Here is a 19,881-nt window from a genome sequence, read left to right as displayed (position 1 = left end):
GAATTCCACAGATTCACCACTCGAGGTGAAGACATTTCTCTTCACTTCAGTGCGAAAAGATTTAACCCTTATGCTCAAACGATGACCCCTCGTTCTGGATTCCCCCACCTTCGAAAGCATTCTTTCTGAATCTACCCTGTCTAAACCGGTTAGAATTTTGTAAGTTTCTATGAGATCCCCTCTCACTCTTCTAAACTCCAATGAATATAATCCTAACCAATTTAGTCTCTCCTCATATGACAGTCCCACTATCCCAGGAATCAGCCAGGTACACCTTCGCTGTACTCCCTCCACAGAACATCCTTCCTCAGATAAGGACACAGAAACTGCACACAATACTCCAGGTGTGGCCTCACCAATGCCCCATACAATTGTAGTAAAACATCCCTATTCCTATCCTCAAATCCTCTTGCCAACATACCATTTACCTTCTTTACTGCCTGCTGTTCCTGCGTGCTTACTTTCAGCGACTGATGCACGAGGACACCAAGGTTTCGCTGAGTATCCACCTCCCTCAATTTACACCCATTCAAATAATAATCTGCCTTCCTATTTTTACTGTGAAAGTGGATGACCTCACATTTATTCACGTTCTGCTGCATCTGCCTAGGAAATGCCCACTCAGTCAGCCTGTCCAAATCCTGCTGAAGCATCTCTGCATCCGCCTCACAGTTCACCCTCCCACCGAACTTGGTTTCATTTGCAAATTTGGAAATACTACATTTAGTTCTCTCGTCCAAATCATTAATGTATAATGTGAACAGTTGGGGTCCTAGCACAGATTCCTGCGGTACCCCACTAGTCACTGCCAATTGGGGAAAAACCCATTTATTCCAACTTTTTGCTTCCTGTCGGCTAACCAGCTTTCTATCCATCTCAAGACATATCTGCTATGTGACACCCTGTCGAAGTCTAACTAAACTACATCCATCTAGTCAACTCTACTAGTTGGGCAGCACGGTGGCAGAGTGGTTAATCCCTCTGTTAATGAAAGCCAACACACCATACGCCTTCTTAACTTTGAGGGATCTATGTACGTGGACCTCAAGATCCCTCTGTCCAGCACACTTCCAAGAATCCTGTCTTTAACCCTGTATTCAGCATTCAAATTCAACCTTCCAAAATGAATCACTCCACATTTATCAAGGTTGAACTCAATCTGCCACTTCTCAGCCCAGCTCTGCATCCTGTCAATATCCTGTTGTAACCTGCAACAATCCTCAACACTATCTACAACTCCACCAACCCTCCTGTCATAGGCAAACTTACGAACCCACCCTTCCACTTCCTCATCCAAGTCAATTCTAAAAACCACAAAGAGCAGAGATCCCAGAACAGATCCTTGCGGGACACCACTGGTCACCGACCTCCAGGCGGAATACTTTCCATCCACTGCCACTCGCCGTCTTCTTTCGGGCAGCCAATTCTATATACAGACAGTCAAATTTCCCTGTATCCCATGCCCCCTAACTTGCTGAATGAGCCTGCCATGGGGAACTTTATCAAATGCCTTACTGAAATCCATATACACCACATCCACTGCCCTTCCTTCATCAATGTGTCTCATCACATCATCAAAGAATTCAATGAGGCTTGTGAGGCATGACCTGCCCCTCACAAAGCCATGCTGACTATCTTTAATCAAACTATGTTTTTCTAAATAATCATAAATCCTATCTCTCAGAATCCTTTCCAATATTTTGCTCACCGCAGACGCAAGACTGTTGGGTCTGTAATTCCCAGTGATTTCCCTATTCCCTTTCTTGAACAGGGGAACAACATTCGCCTCCCTCCAATCATCCAGTATTACTCCAGTGGAGAGCGAGGACGCAAAGATCATCGCCAACGGCGCAGCAATCTCCTCCCTCGCTTCCCGTAGTAACCTTGGGTATATCCCGTCAGGGCCAGGGGACTTCCCTATCCTGATGCTTTCCAAAAATTTCCAGCACATCCTCCTTCTTCAACCAGTTTGAGTCTATTAACGTGGTTCACACTGTTCTCATGGGCAACAAGGTCCCTCTCTCTAGTGAATACTGAAGCAAAGTATTCATTTAGGGCCTCCCCCATCTTTTCAGACTCGAGGCACAAGTTCCCTCCATTATCCCTGATCGGCCCTACTCTCACTCTGATCATCCTCTTCTTTCTCACATAAGTGTAGAACGCCTTGGGGTTTTCCCTAATCCTTCCTGCCAGGGCTTTTTCATGCCCTCTTCTAGCTCTCTTCAGTCCATTTTTGAGTTCTTTCCTGGCTACCTTGTAACCCTCTGGAGCCGAGTCAGATGCTTGCTTCCTCAACCTTACGCAAGCTTCCTTCTTCCTCTTGACTAGAAGCTCCACTTCTCTTGTCATCCAAGACTCCTTCACCTTAGCATTCCTTCCTCGTCTCAGTGGGACAAATCAATTCAGCACTCGCAGCAAGTGCTCCTTAAATAATCCCCACATTACTGTTCTTGCATTTCCCCAAGAACAATTGTTCCCGCATTTCCCCAAGAACAATTGTTCCCACTTTATGCTCCTCAGCTTGTCTAACAGCAGCATAATTTCCCCTCCCCCAATTAAATACCTTCTCATCCTGTGTGTTCCTATCCCTCTCCATGACCACGGTAAAGGTCAAGGAGTTGTGGTCACTGTCACGAAATGTTCTCCCACTGAGACATCTGACACCTGGCCTGGTTTGTTGCCTAGCACCAAGTCCAATATGGCCTCCCCCCAAGTCGGCCTATCTACTTATTGAGTCAGGAATCCTTCCTGTACACACCTGACAAAATCTGCTCCATCCAAACTATTTGCACTAAGGAGGTTCCAGTCAATAAGTTCCACTCAGTTGGCTGGACAGCTGGTTTGTGATGTAGAGCAAGGCCAGTAACGCAGGTCCATAGCTCTGGGCACCATCCCCCTGCCAAACTACTTTAAACCCTCCCAAAGAGCTCTCGCAAACCTTCCACCCAGGATATTGGTGCCCCTCCAGTTTAGGTGCAATCTGTCCTTCATGTACAGGTCCCACCTTACCCAAACGATATCCCAATGATCCACATATCTGAAGCCTTCCCTCCTGCACCAGCCCTGTAGCCACGTGTTCAGCTGCACTCGCTCGCGGTTCCTTGCCTCACTTGCACGTGGCACCGGTAGCAATCCTGAGATCACTACTCTGCTTGTCCTGCTCTTTAGCTTCCAACCTAACTCCTTAAAATCATTTTTCAGATCCTCAACCCTTTTCTTAGCTATGTCGTTGGTGCCTGTGTGCACGACGACTTCTGGTTGCTCCCCCTCCCCCTTAAGAATCCTGTAGATTCGATGCGAGACATCCCTGGCCCTGGCACCCGGGAGGCAACATACCTTCCGGGAGTCTCGCTCGCGGCCACAGAATCTCCTATCTATTCCCCTAACCATTGAGTCTCCTATCACTATTGCTTTTCTATTCTCCCTTCCCTTCTGAGCTACAGGTTCAGTGCCAGAGACCAGGCCGCTAGGGCCTTCCCCCCGGTAGGTCATCTCCCCCAACAGCATCCAAACCGGTATACTTGTTTTGAAGGGAAACAGCCACGAGGGATTCCTGCACTGTCTGCCCGTTCGTTTTCTTTCCCCTGACTGTAACCCAGCTACTCTTGTCCTGTACCTTGGGTGTGGCTACCTCCCTATAGCTCTTCTCTATTACCCCTCTGCCTCCCGGATGATCTTAAGTTCATCCAGCTCCAGTTCCCTAACACAGTTTCTGAGGAGCTGGAATTGGGTGCACTTCCCGTAGGTATAGTCAGCAGGGACACCGGTGGTATCCCTCACCACCCACATCCTACAGGAGGAGCATGCAACTGCCCTAGCCTCCATCCCCTCTTACCTTACAGCATAGAGCAGCCCTGTGGACAAACTGGAACTCCGCCCTCCGACTCTGTTCCCAGTCAGCTGCACTCTCTGTAAACTCCCGGCGCCCTTCACGCTCTTTGAGGAAATGTAGGAAATGAAATGAAAGGAGCATCTTACTCCCTCCTCACCTAACTCCCTCAGTCACCAAACTCTCACTATAGCACTCAAATGTACCCAAATTCAGCACTCAGTGTAAACAAAGTCTGCACTGTAGCTGGCTCACCTTTATACTGGTAACCTTGCAAAATGTCCTGATGAATGAGTGCAAGACAAAAAGATTCAGCATGTTTCTTTTTTTCAAGCAACAATCTGGTAAAGTTCTGGCCAATTCTGAAGCTCAGTCAATAACTGCCATCTCTAAACTCAAGACTGGGTATTACACTATATTAAAAAGTACTGATCAAAACTGATGAATAACATTGTCTGATAACCACTGAATCTGTCCGCTAACCCTAGTGCAACTCAAGGAAAAACTGGCTGAACAGTGATGTTCTATTAGCATTGAATCGTTCCAGATTGGCCAGCAAACCTTCTGCAATTGAAATACAAAAATAAAATTCTGAAAACTGACACCACTGAGGCTCAATACTTCCTACTCATTCTGCTTATGGAAATACTGGCACTTCATCTTTAGAAGACAACCACTACATTGAATTTATCATGGATCTTCGTAACTTACAAGTCTTCAGCACCTTGTTCTTGAATGCATTAGATTTAATGCTGCAGCAACTGGATCCAGACTTCAATGACTTCCACCTGCAAAGTTAGGGATTTAATACGACAGTAATGAAATGTATATTAATGTTTGAAAATGTATTCTATAAGTGTAGAGTAATAAGACTATACACAATTGGATCACTGATTAACTTTCACAACTGTCAAAATATATACTTATCTATATGGTTGGTGAAATCTCCTTTTTCAATATCCAGTATAGACAAATTTAAAAACAAAAAGATACAAATATACAGAATCTCTTATTCTGAATACAAATGCAAAATTCTAGAGAAAGTTCTTGTGGTACAAGTATTTTGTACTGTCTTACACACTTGTGCTTATAGATGAATATCAGCCGTGGGACCTTTCTGGTCAGGATAGCCGTCAGATTTTATACATATTGGATAATTCATGTCCACCTTTTTCTTCACAAGCAGTATTAATCCAGCTACAAGCAACAAATGTGCAGGGATAATTTTCCATTTCCTTTTAAAGATACAATTTTAGTATGAACTGTAATTTTGAACTTTATACGTGCAACAGTTTTGGTGAAAGTCAATTTTGGGGTGATTTAGACCAATAAAACATTAATATTCTAAAAATGTGAGATAAAAGCAATTAGTAGCTACATTTAAAGTAGCTCTGACTTTGACATCTTGAGCTGAACTAATATCTTCTTAAATGAGACATCAGCGTTAGCTTTTCTTTCAAGTTAACCCAAAATTTGTTCAGTTTCTATAATTGAAAGAAATTCAGATGTTTCATCACCATTCTAAAGCAGGAAGATGTGATTAAGTTGCAGCAGTGGCAGCTGTAGACACAACAGGTAAGCCATATGTTTTCATAAAATAATAAATTTGCTAACAGTACAGATAATACATGCCTCAACTAACACCTGCACTGGTAAGCTTTAATTCAAAATACCAAACATCCCATTGCCCCACAAGATGTTTGACATTCAATAATTGTGAAAGAATGAAGCATTTTTTGATGCATCAGGTTGAGGATATTAGTCTCATGGACGGAAGTAATGGAATTGGTGAAAAGAAACATAAATATAATCCTTCCAATTCAACTTGAAATGCACATTTGCAGTCGCCAATTTTTGTCCCAAGCAAAGTTCTTACTCAAGATAGCAGGAAGCCAAGTAAACTGAACCATCACCTGGAGACCTGTCCTCAAAGATAAACCACAGCATGTTTCAAACAAACACTCTTTCAACTGAAAGCACAGGCAAAACCAGTCCAGAATCTTGATAGCTGTCTCAAAATAGTTTTGTCAAGATTATGTAAACTCAGATAGGAATGCTGCTAATTTTTAAATCATCTGTCTGTATCACTACTTCATTTCTTCAATCAGCACTTGCAGGTTTTAGAGGACAATTTGGCCAAAATACTTAAAAAAAATAAATTTAGAGTACCCAATTAATTTTTCCAATTAAGGGGCAATTTAGTGTGGCCAATCCACCTAACCTGCACATCTTTGGGTTGTGCGGGCGAAACCCACGCAAACATGGGGAGAATGTGCAAACTCCACACGGACAGTGACCCAGAGCCGGGATCGAACCTGGGACTTCAGTGCCATCAGACTGCAGTGCTGCCCATTGAGCCACCGTGCTGCCCCTGGCCAAAATATTTGACTAGACCAATGAATCTAACCTTGTAAGAGAAGAGCTAACACTTTATCATGAAAAAAAGAGTCTGGTTAAAAAACATTATCTGAGGAGTAGTGCTGCAAAGCATGTTACCAACATAGTCTTGCAATTACAAAGTGTCAGTCCTAAAGGTTAATGTGTTTCTGAAGCATTTGCATGTGCTTTATACAAAATCGAGTATTGAATTGCTGGATTGTAGCTGGTTTCAAAATCCATTTTCAGAGTTCTTCTTGCAAAGAGCTAGATTGCTGTGAGTCTAAAAAGGTTTGATCAATGCTGACTGCTATTTTAAAAGACAATTTCATGCCTTTGACCAGTTATGGCTCTCAGATTAAAAGGTTTTGATGAAAGGTCATCAACATGAAATGTTAAGTCTGTTTCTCTCTCCACAGATGCTGCCTGCCTTGCTGAGCATTTCCAGTCTTTCCTGTTTTTATTTGAGTTCTTTCAGATGTTTCAAAGAGCTTCAAAATATTTTTCATCTCACGCATTTTATTTTTCACATTTATAATTTTCTTGACATCTATCATTAGGAAGCGCTTCGAGAGGTTGGTCATGAGACACATCAACTCCATACTCCCAGAATGCCTTGATCCACTACAATTTGCATACCGCCACAGCAGACGCCATCTCCCTGGCCCTGCACTCATCTCTGGAGCATCTCGACAACAAGGACTCCTACATCAGATTCCTATTCATTGACTCCACCTTCAACACCATAATCCCAGCCAAGCTCATATCCAAACTCCAAAACCTAGGAATTGGTTCCTCCCTCTGCAACTGGATCCTTGACTTCCTGACCCACAGTCCACAATCAGGGAGGATAAACAACAACACCTCCTCCACGATAGTTCTCAATACCAGGGTCCCGTAAGGCTGCGTACTTAGTCTGATACCAAACTCCCTACACACACACACGACTGTAGCAAAATGTGGCCCCTATTCCATCTACAAGTTTGCTGATGACACAACCATAGTGGGTCAGATCTCAAACAACGATGAGTCAGAGTACAGGAGAGAGATAGAGAATCTGGAGTGATATAACGATAACAATCTCTCCCTCAATGTGAATAAAACTAAGGGGCTGGTTATTGACTTCAGGAGGCAAAGTATCATACACACCAGTCTGCACAAATGGTGCCGAGGTGGAGATGTTTGAAAGCTTCAAATTCCTAGGTGTGCACATCACCAACAATCTGTCCTGGTCCACCCACGCTGACGCTACGACCAAGAAAGCACAACAGCGCCGATACTTCCTCAGGAAACTAAGGAAATTTGGCATGTCCACATTGACTCTTACCAACCTTTACTGATACACAATAGAAAGCATCCTATCTGATTGCATCACAGCTTGGTATGGCAACTGCTGGGCCCAAGACAGTAATCAACTACAGAGAGTCGTGAACACACCCAAGTCCATCACGCGAACCTGCTTCCCATTCATTGACTCAATCTACACCTGCCTTGGCTGCCTTTGATCATGCTGCCTGCTTTCCCAAGACCCTTCCCACCCGGCTTATTCATTCTTCCAACTTCTTCCTTCGGGCAGGAGACACAAAAGTCTGAGAACACGTACTAACAGATTCAAAAACAGTTTCTTCCCCACTTCCTAAATGACCCTCTTTAGGGACTGATCTGATCTCGTCACACATCTTCTCTACTGGGTAGTACTGCGCTTGTGTATTTATGTATGCCCTTTGTTTTTTTCTTGTATGGAATGATCTGCCCGGACTGTACGCAGAACAATACTTTTCACTGTACCTCAGTACATGTGACAATAAACAAACTGAATCTCCCCATACCCCACCCCTGGAAAAATGACAATCCCTACAACAGCCACCAAGGCACACTAACGCACATTGCGTTTACTTGATTTTCTCAGGCTATAACCTTTCTTTCAATTTCTAGTTGACCCTTTTACCCCAACATGACAAAGAAAGGGTGTAACAAAGTAGATTCAAGGCACCAAGGAAACAAAACAAATTCTTTCCTTAAGGATGTGCAAGAGCAATTTGAGGTAACTATTTTTCTTGATTTCTTTCCTCTCATTAGGCATTTTATAATTACCTTTTTTGTCTCTGTTTATAAGATAAGTGACCCCTGTATGCAATTATTTAATAATATTCTTTATCAGTGTCAAAAGTAGGCATACATTAACACTGCAATGACGTTACTGTGAAAATCCCCGAGTCTTACTCCGGCGCCTGTTCGGGTACACGGAGTAAGAATTTAGAATGTCCAATTCACCTAACAAGCACGTCTTTCGGGACTTGTGGGAGGAAACCGAAGCACTTGGAGGAAACCCATGCAGACATGGGGAGAATGTGCAGACTCTGCATAGACAATGACTCAAGCCGGGAATCGAACCTGGATCCTTGGAGCGTTGAAGCAACAGTGCTAACCACTGTGCTACCATGCATCTTATGTACAATGTTTGAAACTGGTCTCAATATGGGCGAAGCTACTCTGGTTGATGCAGACACACATTGCTGGACCTCTGCATTAACCTCACATGAATAAGCAATTCAACCTGACAGCAGATTTGAAAACTCAACATTTTTGTGAACTTACAACGTTATTAGTTCCCTGAATGTCAAGATAAATGCAGGAAGCAAAGCGGAATGTTTATTGCCAGCTGCACTTCTCCAACTCTAAACCACCCAAAGGGAAGTCTCAATCACCTTACCAATAGTTAGGAAAAGTGCCAAAACACAAATGTGTGGGGAAATAACATGAGAAAACCCATCATTAAAATACCGTGTAGCAGTACAGCATCAATTGCAGTTTAAATTTTAACCTGGAAGAGAGCAACCACAGTGTCCCTTCAGAACATGTTGTAGAAACCAAAACATCTTCCCCAAAGGAGCTTTGAGCATGCAACTTTTCTTTTCTGATTGAAGGTTAATGTTGCATAATCCCACACTCAAAATAGCTTCCTCCAGAAATATAACCAAGTCCAAGCCCAATCATCTCCACACATTTTCAACAGTTGCAGTTGAAATATTGTACAACCGCTAGATATGATTCAAACACACACAAACGCTGTTGGGAATTGTGTACTGTCTGCGCCTTTAGCATTTGTTACAAAAATCTTCAGCCCAACTAAACGGTAATGTTTAGCTCTTTTAAAGTAAAGGTGACCAAAATGAACCCACTTAACACTCTGACAACAGGAGATTTGCTATAAAGGCAGGTTTTTTTCATTGATTTTATATCTGGAGAGTTTTCATTTTAAGAGATTGAATCCAGATGAAATAACATGTTGCCTGCTCAAAACCAGGAAATGCTAACTTCATGTTGCTACATTACGTCCTTGTACATGAATTCATAGAAAAATAGAAAAGAGGAGGCCATTCAGCCAATTGAGCCTTCTCACCATTCAATGTGATCATGGCTGATCCTCAGTCTCAACATCATACTCCCACTATCTCCCCATACTTTATTTCTTAAATACATTCAATGACTTGGCCTCCACAATCTTTTGTGGTAGAGAATTCCACAGGTTCACCACCCTCAGTGAAGAAGTTTCTCCTCAACTCAAATCTTAAATGGCCCTGTCTGAATTTCATACGTTTCATTTAGACCCAGTGAATACACGCCTAGGTCATCCCAATCTCTCCCCATAGGACAATTCTGCCATCGCCATCCCAGGAATCAATCTGGTAAACATTCACTGCACTCCCTCTATGGCAAGCATAACTTTTCTTAGTCAGGGAGACCAAAACAATACCCTAGGTGTGGTCTCACCAATGTCTTGTACAGAATCAAGCATGTCTTACTGCAGTTGTACTATAATTGCTTTGCAATGAAGGCCAACATACAATTTGCTTCCCTAATTGCTTGCTTTCAAATGAATGGAGTACAAGGGTACCCAGGTCCCTTTGTACATCAACATTTCCCAATCACCACTCTCCATTCTGTTTTTTTCTAACAAAGTGGATAACTTCATATTTATCCACACTATACTGCTTTTGCCATGAATTTGCTTACTCACGCAACTTGTCTAAATTGCCTCTCTATTTCCTCCTCACCACTTAATTCCACCCAATTTTGTGTCGCGAGCAAACTTGGCAATATTACATTTGATTCCCCTCATCCAAATCATTGATATATATTGTGAAAGCTGGGGTCCAAGCACTGATCCTTGCAGTACCCCACTGGTCACCTCCTTCCATTCTGAAAAAGATCCACTCATTCCTACTCTGTTTCCTGTCTGCTAACCAATTCTCAATCCATGCCAGCATATTACCAATTCCATGTAAAGGTTTCTGAAAATCCAAATACACTACATCCATTCCAAATACATCCTTTGGTTTTCCCATAACTTCTACTTGCTGCATCCTCAAAAGTTCCAGTAGGTTTGTCAAACATACGGATTTATGAAAGGGAAATTGAGACATTTTCCAAGTGTCCTGATATCACTAATGTTAGGTTAACTGGTCTGCAATTCCTTGTTTCCTCCCTCCCTCTTTTTTAAATAGTGGGGTTACATTTGTCACTCTCTAAAATGCTCGGACTGTTCCAGAATCTACAGAACTGTGGAAGATTACCACCAATGCATCCGCTATTTCCATGGCCACCTCCTGGAATGTTGATCATCGGGCCCTGGGGATTATCAGCTTTCAGATCCATTAATTTCTCCAGCACTAATTTTTTTATGCAAGTACTTCCCTTCAATTCATCCTTCTCACTCGACTCTTGCTTCCCCAGCATTTCTGGGAAGTTATTTGGGCCATTTTCTGTGAAGACAGAACTAAAGTAGATGTTTAATTGCTCCGCCATTTTCTTATTCTCCATGATCAATTCTCCCACTTTGGAGTTATGTTGTTGAGAGTTGGGATGCCAATCAAGCAGACTACTTCTCCCTGGAGCTTCTTGATTGTTGTTAGAGCTGTACTTACTCATCCAGGAAAGTGCAGAGTATTCCATCACATTCCTGATTTGTGGCTCGTCGTTGGTGGACAGATTTTGGGGAGTCAAGAGGCGGGTTACTCACTGCAGAATTCCTAGCCTCAACATGCTTTTGTAGTCACATATTTATATGGCCGGTCCACCTCAGTTTCAGGTCTATGGTAACCCCATGGATGTTGATAGTTGGAAATTCAGTGTGGTAATGCCATTGAATATATCAAGGGGAGATCGTTGGATTCTCTCTTGTTGGAGATGGTCATTGTGTCCCACAAATGTTACTCGTAATTTATCAGCCCAAGCCTGAATGATGGGCAGGTCTTGCTGCGTATGCGCACGGACTGCTTCAGTAGCCGAGTTGCAGCAAATGGGGATAAACATTGTGCAATCATCAGTAAATCAGTTAACATCCAGCAGAGGGCAGTAGAGTGGAGCTGCTGATTGGCTGGTGCGGGGAAATGTTGCATCAGTGCATTACGGTCACTGCATCCAGAAAGTGTACCTGAGCAAGACACCCTAGGTGTTCAAGTGAAGGCAAGCATCCAGCAGAGGGGAGTAGAGCAGAGCTGCTGATTGGCTGTTGCGGGGAAAATTTGCATCAGTGCATGGCGGTCACCGTATCTTGAAGGTGGTTTGTGGAGGAGCTGTTGTCAAGTGACAGTTAAACCCGAAACACTTCTTCAGTGTTTCCCACCCTACCTCCTCCTCTGACCAAAAAAAAAGACAATCACTGTAAGGATCCCAGCCGAGTAAAGATCAAGAGGGAGACTCGAGGGCAGGTAGAAGTAGAAAGAAGTTGAACTGTGACGTCACACGGTTCGTGATTGGCTGGTGACTGGTAAGTACTTATTCTTTTCCCTGAGGTGTTTTAAAAAAAATTTTTATTAAAGGTTTTCATAAAATATCAATAACCAAATAAAACAGGAACCCAACAGGGTTAAGTGCAAAACACAGTCCAGAAAAACAACCCTCCATACCCCGCTCCTCCCCTGTACATAAATAATAAATTAACATTGACACCCCGACTTAATGCAACAAGTATATACACCCCCTCAGACCCTGAATAAGAGAAACAAAAAATAATAAAGTGACCCCCCCCCACCCGAGTTGCTGCTGCCATTGACCAATGTCTACCGCTCTGCCAGGAAGTCTAAGAACGGTTGCCACCGCCTAAAGAACCCTTGTACCAACCCTAAGGCGAATTTCACCCTCTCCAACTTAATAAACCCCGCCATATCGTTGATCCAGGTTTCCACGCTTGGGGGCCTCGCATCCTTCCACTGAAGAAGAATCCTTCGCTGGGCTACCAGGGACGCAAAGGCCAGAATACCGGCCTCTTTCGCCTCCTGCACTCCCGGCTCCCCTGCGACCCCAAATGTTGCGAGCCCCCAGCCTGGTTTGACCCAGGATCCGACCACCCTCGACACCATCCTCGCTACGCCTTCCAAAATTCCTCCAGCGCTGGGCATGCCCAGAACATATGGGTGTGCTTTGCCGGGCTCCCTGAGCACTTAACACACCTGTCCTCACCCCCAAAAAAACAGCTCATTATTGTCCCGGTCATGTGTGCCCTGTGCAGCACCTTAAACTGTGTGAGGCTGAACCTCGCGCACAATGAGGGAGAGTTCACCCTCCCCAGGGCATCTGCCCACGTCCCTTCCTCAATTTCCTCTCCCAACTCCTCCTCCCACTTACCTTTTACCTCCACCACCGAGGCCTCCTCCTCCTCCTCCTGCATCACCTGGTAAGTTTCCGAGATCTTCCCCACACCAACCCCCCCGCCCCACCCCCCGAGAGCACCCTGACCTGTACTGTGTGTGGCCGTAGCTGCGGGAATTCCGCCACCTGCCGTCTGGCAAACACCCTTAACTGTAAGTACCTGAAGGTGTTCCCCGCGGGGAGCCCGTACTTCTCCTCCAGCTCACCCAGGCTCGCGAACTTCCCATCCACAAACAGGTCCCCCAGCGTTCGTATCCCTGCCCTGTGCCACCCTGCAAACCCTCCACCTGTTCTTCCTGGGGCGAACCGGTGGTTGCCCCGAAATGGGGTCCCCGCCGAGGCCCCCACTTCCCCCCTGTGCCGCCTCCACTGCCCCCAAATTTTGAGGGCAGCCACCACCACCGGGCTCGTGGTATACCTCCTCGGAGAAAGCGGCAGCGGCGCCGTTGCCAGCGCCCCCAGACTCATATCCACACAAGACGCCGTCTCCAGCCTCTTCCATGCAGTCCCCACCCCTTCCATCACCCACTTGCGCACCATCGTCGCATTGGCGGCTCAGTAGTATCCACAGAGGTTGGGCAGCGCCAGTCCCCCCCCTATCTCTACTCCGCTCCAGGAACACCCTTCTCACCCTAGGAGTCCCTCGCGCCCACACAAACCCCATTATACTCCTGTTAACCCGCCTGAAAAAAGCCTTCGGGATAAAGACGGGGAGGCACTGGAACAGGAACAAAAATCTTGGGAGCACCGTCATTTTGATTGACTGCACCCTACCCGCCAAGGACAGCGACAATGCGTCCCACCTCTTGAACTCCTCCTCCATTTGCTCCATCAGCCTTGTAAAATTAAGCCTATGCAAGGCCCCCCAGCTCCTGGCCACCTGGACTCCCAGATACCTGAAGCTCCTCTCCGCCTTCTTTAGTGGGAGCTCGCCAATCCCCCTCTCCTGGTCCCCTGGATGAACTACGAACAGCTCGCTCTTCACCATGTTGAGCTTGTACCCCGAAAAGTCCCCGAATTCCCTAAGAATCCTCATTACCTCCGGCATTCCTCCCACCGGGTCCGCCACATACAGCAGCAGGTCGTCCGCATAAAGTGACACCCTGTGCTCCTCCCCACCTCGCACCAACCCCCTCCAGTTCCTTGACTCCCTCAGTGACATAGCCAGGGGTTCAATCGCCAGTGCGAAGAGCAGGGGGGGATAAGGGACACCCCTGTCTCGTCCCTCGGTGCAACCGCAAGTACTCGGACCTCCTCCTGTTTGTGGCCACACTCGCCATCAGGACCTCCTACAACAGCCTAATCCATCTGACAAACCCCTCTCCAAACCCGAACCTCTTCAGCACCTCCCAAAGGTACCCCCACTCTACCCTATCGAAGGCTTTCTCAGCGTCCATCGCCACCACTATCTCCGCCTCCCCCTCCCTCGCCGGCATCATGATAACGTTCAAAAGCCTCCGCACATTCACGTTCAACTGCCGCCCTTTCACAAATCCCGTCTGGTCTTTGTGGATGATCTGCGGCACACAATCCTCAATCTTCGTGGCTAAGACCTTCGCCAGCAGCTTGGCATCTACATTTAGCACAAAATCGGCCTGTAAGACCCACACTGCAGGGGATCCTTGTCCCGCTTCAGGATCAAGGAGATCAGTGCCCGGGACATCGTCAGGGGCAAAGCCCCCCCCTCCCTTACCTCATTGAAGGTCCTGACTAACAGCGGGCCCAACAGGTCCATATATTTTTTATAGAATTCGACTGGGAAACCGTCCAGCCCCAGTGCCTTCCATGCCTGCATGCTTCCTATCCCTTTGATCAGCTCCTCCAGCCCAATCGGGGCCCCCAATCCCACCACCACCAGTCCCTCTTCCACCTTTGGAAACCTCAATTGGTCCAGGAAGCGGCCCATCCCTCCCCCCTCCCGTGGGGGCTCGGATCGGCACAATTCCTCATAGAAGTCCCTGAAGACCCCATTGATGCCAGCTCCACTCCGCACCACACTCCCTCCCCTGTCCTTAGTTCCCCCCATCTCCCTAGCTGCGTCCCGCTTCCGAAGCTGATGCGCCAGCATCCGACTTGCCTTTTCCCCATACTCGTAAATCGCCCCCTGGGCATTCCTCCACTGCACCTCCGCCTTCCTGGTGGTCACCAGGCTCAAGGCGGATGTGGCTATGCTTCAGGAGACACACCTGAAGGTGGCAGACCAGGTAAGATTGAGGAAAGGGTGGGTAGGTCAGGTGTTTCTCTCGGGGCTGGATGCCAAAAACTCGGCCTGGAGGCTACGCCTCTTCCTCAACAATCCTTCCTCGGACTCCTCCGCATACCTCCTGTCTACCCTCACCATCTCCCCCACCAGCCTCTCCCTCTCCCCCCGCTCCCTGCGGGCCGTAATGGAGATCAGCTCTCTCCTCACCACCGCCTTCAGTGCCTCCCATACCATCCCCACTCGGACCTCCCCGTTGTCGTTGGTCTCCAGGTACCTCTCTATACTTCCTGGTCCCTCTCCTCCCCCATCTCCAAGCCCACCCATTGCGGGGCGTGGTCCGAAATGGCTATTGCCGAATACTCAGTATCCTCTACTCTCGCTATCAGCACCCTACTCAAGATGAAAAAGTCAATTCGGGAACAAGCCTTATGGACATATGAAAAGAATGAAAATTCCCTCGCCCCCCCGGCCTTGCAAATCTCCAAGGGTCCATCCCTCCCATCTGGTCCATAAACCGCCTCAGCACTCTAGCCGCTGCCGGCTTCCTACCCGTCCTAGACCTGGAGCGATCCAGTGCCGGATCCAGTCCCGTGTTAAAGTCTCCCCCTATTATCAGGCCCCCCACTTCCAAGTCTGGGAACCGACCCAACATACGCCGCATAAAACTCGCATCGTCCCAGTTCGGGGCATACACATTGACCAGTACCACCCTCTCTCCCTGCAACTTACCACTTACCATTATGTACCTGCTGCCATTATCTGCCACAATGCTCGATGCCTCAAACGTGACCTTCTTTCCCACCAAGATCGCCACCCCTCGATTTTTGGCATCCAGCCCTTTCCTCAATCTTACCTAGTCTGCCACCTTCAGGGGTGTCTCCTGAAGCAGAGCCACATCTGCCTTGAGCCCCTTCAGGTTTGCGATCACGCGGGCCCGCTTAACCTGCCCATTCAGTCCCCTTACATTCCAGATTATCAGCCGGTACAGGGGGCTACCCGCCCCCCTCCCCCGCCGACTAGCCATGACCCCGCCTCGGCCAGCCACTCGCCCGCACCACACACCCGGCCCGTTCCCCACAGCGGCATACCCCCGTCTTGACCCCCCCCCCAACTCGCTCCAGCTCCTCCTTGACCATAGCAGCAGCAACTCTATTCCCCCGCCCCCCCCCGGGGCTAGGACCCATCCTAGCTGATTTACTCCCCCCATTGCACTTCCGCAAGTCAGCTGACTCCTGCTGACCCTGGCCACTCCCGCCTCTCCTTCGACTCCTCCCATTGTGTGGCACACCCTCCTCTCCCGTCCCCATCCATCGGCTCTCCCCCTCCCCCTTCCGTTCTAAGCGCGGGAAACAACCCTCGCTTCCCCGCCCCAGCCCCACCCCCTCCAGTCTTCAGCGCGGGAAAGAGCCCGCGCTTTCCACCTACCAGGCCCCGCCATCTCTGACGCATCTCCTTTTACAGGCCCGGTTCCCTCACCCCTGGCTTGGGCCTCCCCTTCCCCCGCAGGGCCCCATCTCACCTCCAAGAGCCCCCCCGACCAACCCAACCAAAACAGTGCCCAACCGCCCCAGCCACCCTCACCAACCCAAAAGAGAAAAAACACAAAGAAAAAGAAACCCGGAGCAATAATACAAAGGACCCCCCCTCGAAACTAAAATAAACATAGCATATCAACCGCAGTCCCCAATCGCCCGTCCCGACCCTAAATCTGTGTCCAACTTCTCGGCCTGAACAAAGGCCCACGCCTCCTCCGGAGACTCAAAGTAATGGTGCCGGTCCTTGTAGGTAACCCACAGTCGCACCGGCTACAACATGCCAAACTTCACCCCCTTCCTGTGCAGCACCGCCTTCGCTCGATTGTACCCGGCCCTCCTCTTCGCCACCTCCGCAATCCAGTCCTGATATATCCGAACCTCCGCGTTCTCCCACCTGCTGCTCCTCTCCTTCTTGGCCCATCTGAGCACACACTCCCGATCGACGAACCTATGGAACCTCACCATCACCGCCCGCGGAGGCTCGTTAGCCTTGGGCCTCCTTGCCAGCACTATGGCCCCCATCCAGCTCCAGGGGCCCCTGTAAGAACGCCGCTCCCATCAGCGAGTTCAACATGGTGACCATATAGGCCCCCACGTCCAGCCCCTCCAGAAGGCCCAGAATCCGCAGATTCTTCCACCTCGACCGATTCTCCATCTCCTCGAACCGCTCCTGCTATTTCTTGTGGAGCGCCTCCATCTTTACCGCCAGGCCTAAGATCTCGTCCTCATTGTCAGAGATCTTTTGTCGAGCCTCGCAGGATAGGTCTTATGAGGAAAGGTTGAGGGAGCGGAGGAGGATGAGAGGCGACTTAATAGAAGTTTATAAGATAATGAGGGGGATAGATAGAGTGGACGTTCAGAGACTATTTCCTCAGGTGGATGTAGCTGTTACAAGGGGGCATAACTATAAGGTTCGGGGTGGGAGATATAGGAGGGATGTCCGAGGTAGGTTATTTACTCAGAGTGGTTAGGGCGTGAAATGGACTGCCTGCTGTGATAGTGGAGTCAGACACTTTAGGAACTTTCAAGTGGTTATTGGATAGGCACATGGAGCACACCAGAATGACAGGGAGTGAGCGAGCTTGATCTTGGGTTCGGACAATGCTCGGCACAACATCGAGGGCCAAAGGGCCTGTTCTGTGCTGTACTGTTCTATGTTCTATCCTCACTTCTGATCTTATGAAGGCAGGTTGGTCATTGATGAAGCAGCTGAAGATGGTTGTGCCCCAGACACTACCCTAAGGAACTGCTGCAGTGATGTCCTGGGACAGAGATGATTGATATCCAACAACTACAACCATGCTCCTTTTACTTTAGTTACTCTCTTCCTTTTTGTATATTCTGATACAACACTCTCACAATCTGCTTTTATATTTCTGGCTAGTTACAGGAAAAATGCAGCATAAAATTGTTGACAGTCGAGCATCAGCAGAGATGCCATTAACTTTGCACTTCATGTATTGGGCCAGAATTTACTGTCAAAATTGGAGCTATTATTCACCATTATTTATGTTGAAACCACACACTAACTTCAGCAGATCACAGATCGTAAATCCACATCTTTCAAATTCACCAAATAACATGACATTCCTGTACTTGCACAGCAGATAAGAACTAAACACACCACAAAAAGTTAAAGCTTGCCCACTTCAATCTCATGGCATGATTAACCATTATGAAGTCGAAGTACGAAGTTGCATTATGAAGTTGCACTAAAAGTCAACTAGGTTACCCATGTGAAGTCTCATTCGTTCATCTTTCAGTTAAAGATTATGTTTAAAGGAAGGCAAGTACATTTCCTTGGTTGTCATCCAATCGACACTGAAGATACCAATTGACATTTAACAAAGGCATAGGGCAAGGGCAAAGGCAAGGACAGCACGTTGGCACGATGGTTAACACTGCTGCCTCACAGCGCCAGGGGTCTGGGTTCAATTCCAGCCTTGGATGACCGTCTGTGTGGAGTTAGCACTTTCTACTCGTGTCTGCATGGGTTTCCTCCCACAATCCAAAGATGTGCAGGTTAAGTGGATTGGCCATGTTAAACTGCCCCTTAGTATCCAAAGAAATGATGTGGAGATGCCGGCATTGGACTGGGGTGAGCACAGTACGAAGTCTTACAACACCAGGTCAAAGTCCAACAGGTTTGTTTCGATGTCACTAGCTTTCGGAGCGCTGCTCCTTCCTCAGGTGAATGAAGAGGTCTGTTCCAGAAACACATATATAGACAAATTCAAAGATGCCAAACAATGCTAGGAATGCGAGCATTAGCAGGTGATTAAATCTTTACAGATCCAGAGATGGGGTCCGAAAGCTAGTGACATCGAAACAAACCTGTTGGACTTTAACCTGGTGTTGTAAGACTTCGTACTGTATCCAAAGAAAGTTAAGGTGGGGTTACTGGGAAGGGTGGGGGTGGCCTGGGTAGGATGCTCTTTCCAGACTTGATGGACTGAATGTCCTCCTTCTGCACTCTAGGATTCTATGATTCTATAGTATAAAAGCGGTACTTTAAAAGTACTAGCGAATTCAATTAAAATTCCTCAAACTTCTGTCAATCCAATAGATTATACATATTCCTGCTGAAACAACTTTTGCTGTTTTCTCCCAGGCTACTGGATTTTCTGTAAATATCGTTTCTCATACCCAATTCTGGATCCAAACCCATTCACCCATCCTTGCTGTTCTCGCCAACTTATATAAATCTCCTTGGTTTCCTTCTCCCATCCCAACACCTCAAATTTAATATTTTTCATTGTTGTATCTAAACTCTCAGCTCACTACCACCAGCTTCCCCAACACCAGTAAACTGTCTATCAAAAGAGAAAATGCTGGAAAATCTCAGGTCTGGCAGTATCTGTAAGGAGAGAAAAGAGCTAACGTTTCGAGTCCAGATGACCCTTTGTCAAAGCTGGCTGTCTGCCCATCTTAATCCAGCCTCTTGTACATTAGCTTCTCACCACTGGTGGTCATGCTACCTACATTCTGGAGTTCTCTCCTCAATTTGCTAATAATAATCTTTATTGTCACAAGTAGGCTTACATTAACACTGCAATGAAGCAACTGCGAAAAGCCCCTAGTCGCCACATTCCGGCGCTTGTTCGGGTACAGAGAGGGAGAATTTAGAATGCCCAATTCACCTAACAAGATCTTTTCTTCCCTTTGGTGATTGTGCCTTTAGCTTTCTTGGCATAAATAACCTAAAGGACTTCACAAAGTACAACCAAAAATATATGCTGGGATATGTGGAGATATTGGTCAAAGAGATGCATCCTTGGAAGATT

The 19,881-nt window shown here is 47.1% G+C and overlaps 1 protein-coding gene across 3 annotated transcripts in view; it reads right to left on the bottom strand.

Annotated features, from left to right (window-relative positions):
• Positions 1-19,881, bottom strand: part of LOC140396513 (ras-related protein Rap-1b) — an 88,584-nt gene that overhangs the window by 46,563 nt on the left and 22,140 nt on the right. For 2 of the 3 annotated variants that reach the window (XM_072485203.1, XM_072485204.1), the window contains exon 2: positions 4,541-4,617. The gene's annotated coding sequence lies outside the window, so the exon portion shown is untranslated. The remainder of the gene's footprint in view (positions 1-4,540; positions 4,618-19,881) is intronic. The other variant, XM_072485205.1, reaches the window with a different exon arrangement.

The sequence above is a fragment of the Scyliorhinus torazame genome, chromosome 19, assembly GCF_047496885.1.
Source record: "Scyliorhinus torazame isolate Kashiwa2021f chromosome 19, sScyTor2.1, whole genome shotgun sequence".
In the NCBI taxonomy this organism is placed as follows: domain Eukaryota; kingdom Metazoa; phylum Chordata; class Chondrichthyes; order Carcharhiniformes; family Scyliorhinidae; genus Scyliorhinus; species Scyliorhinus torazame.
Note: the sequence above shows the minus strand (reverse complement) of the source record. Positions and strands in the feature narration are given on the sequence as shown.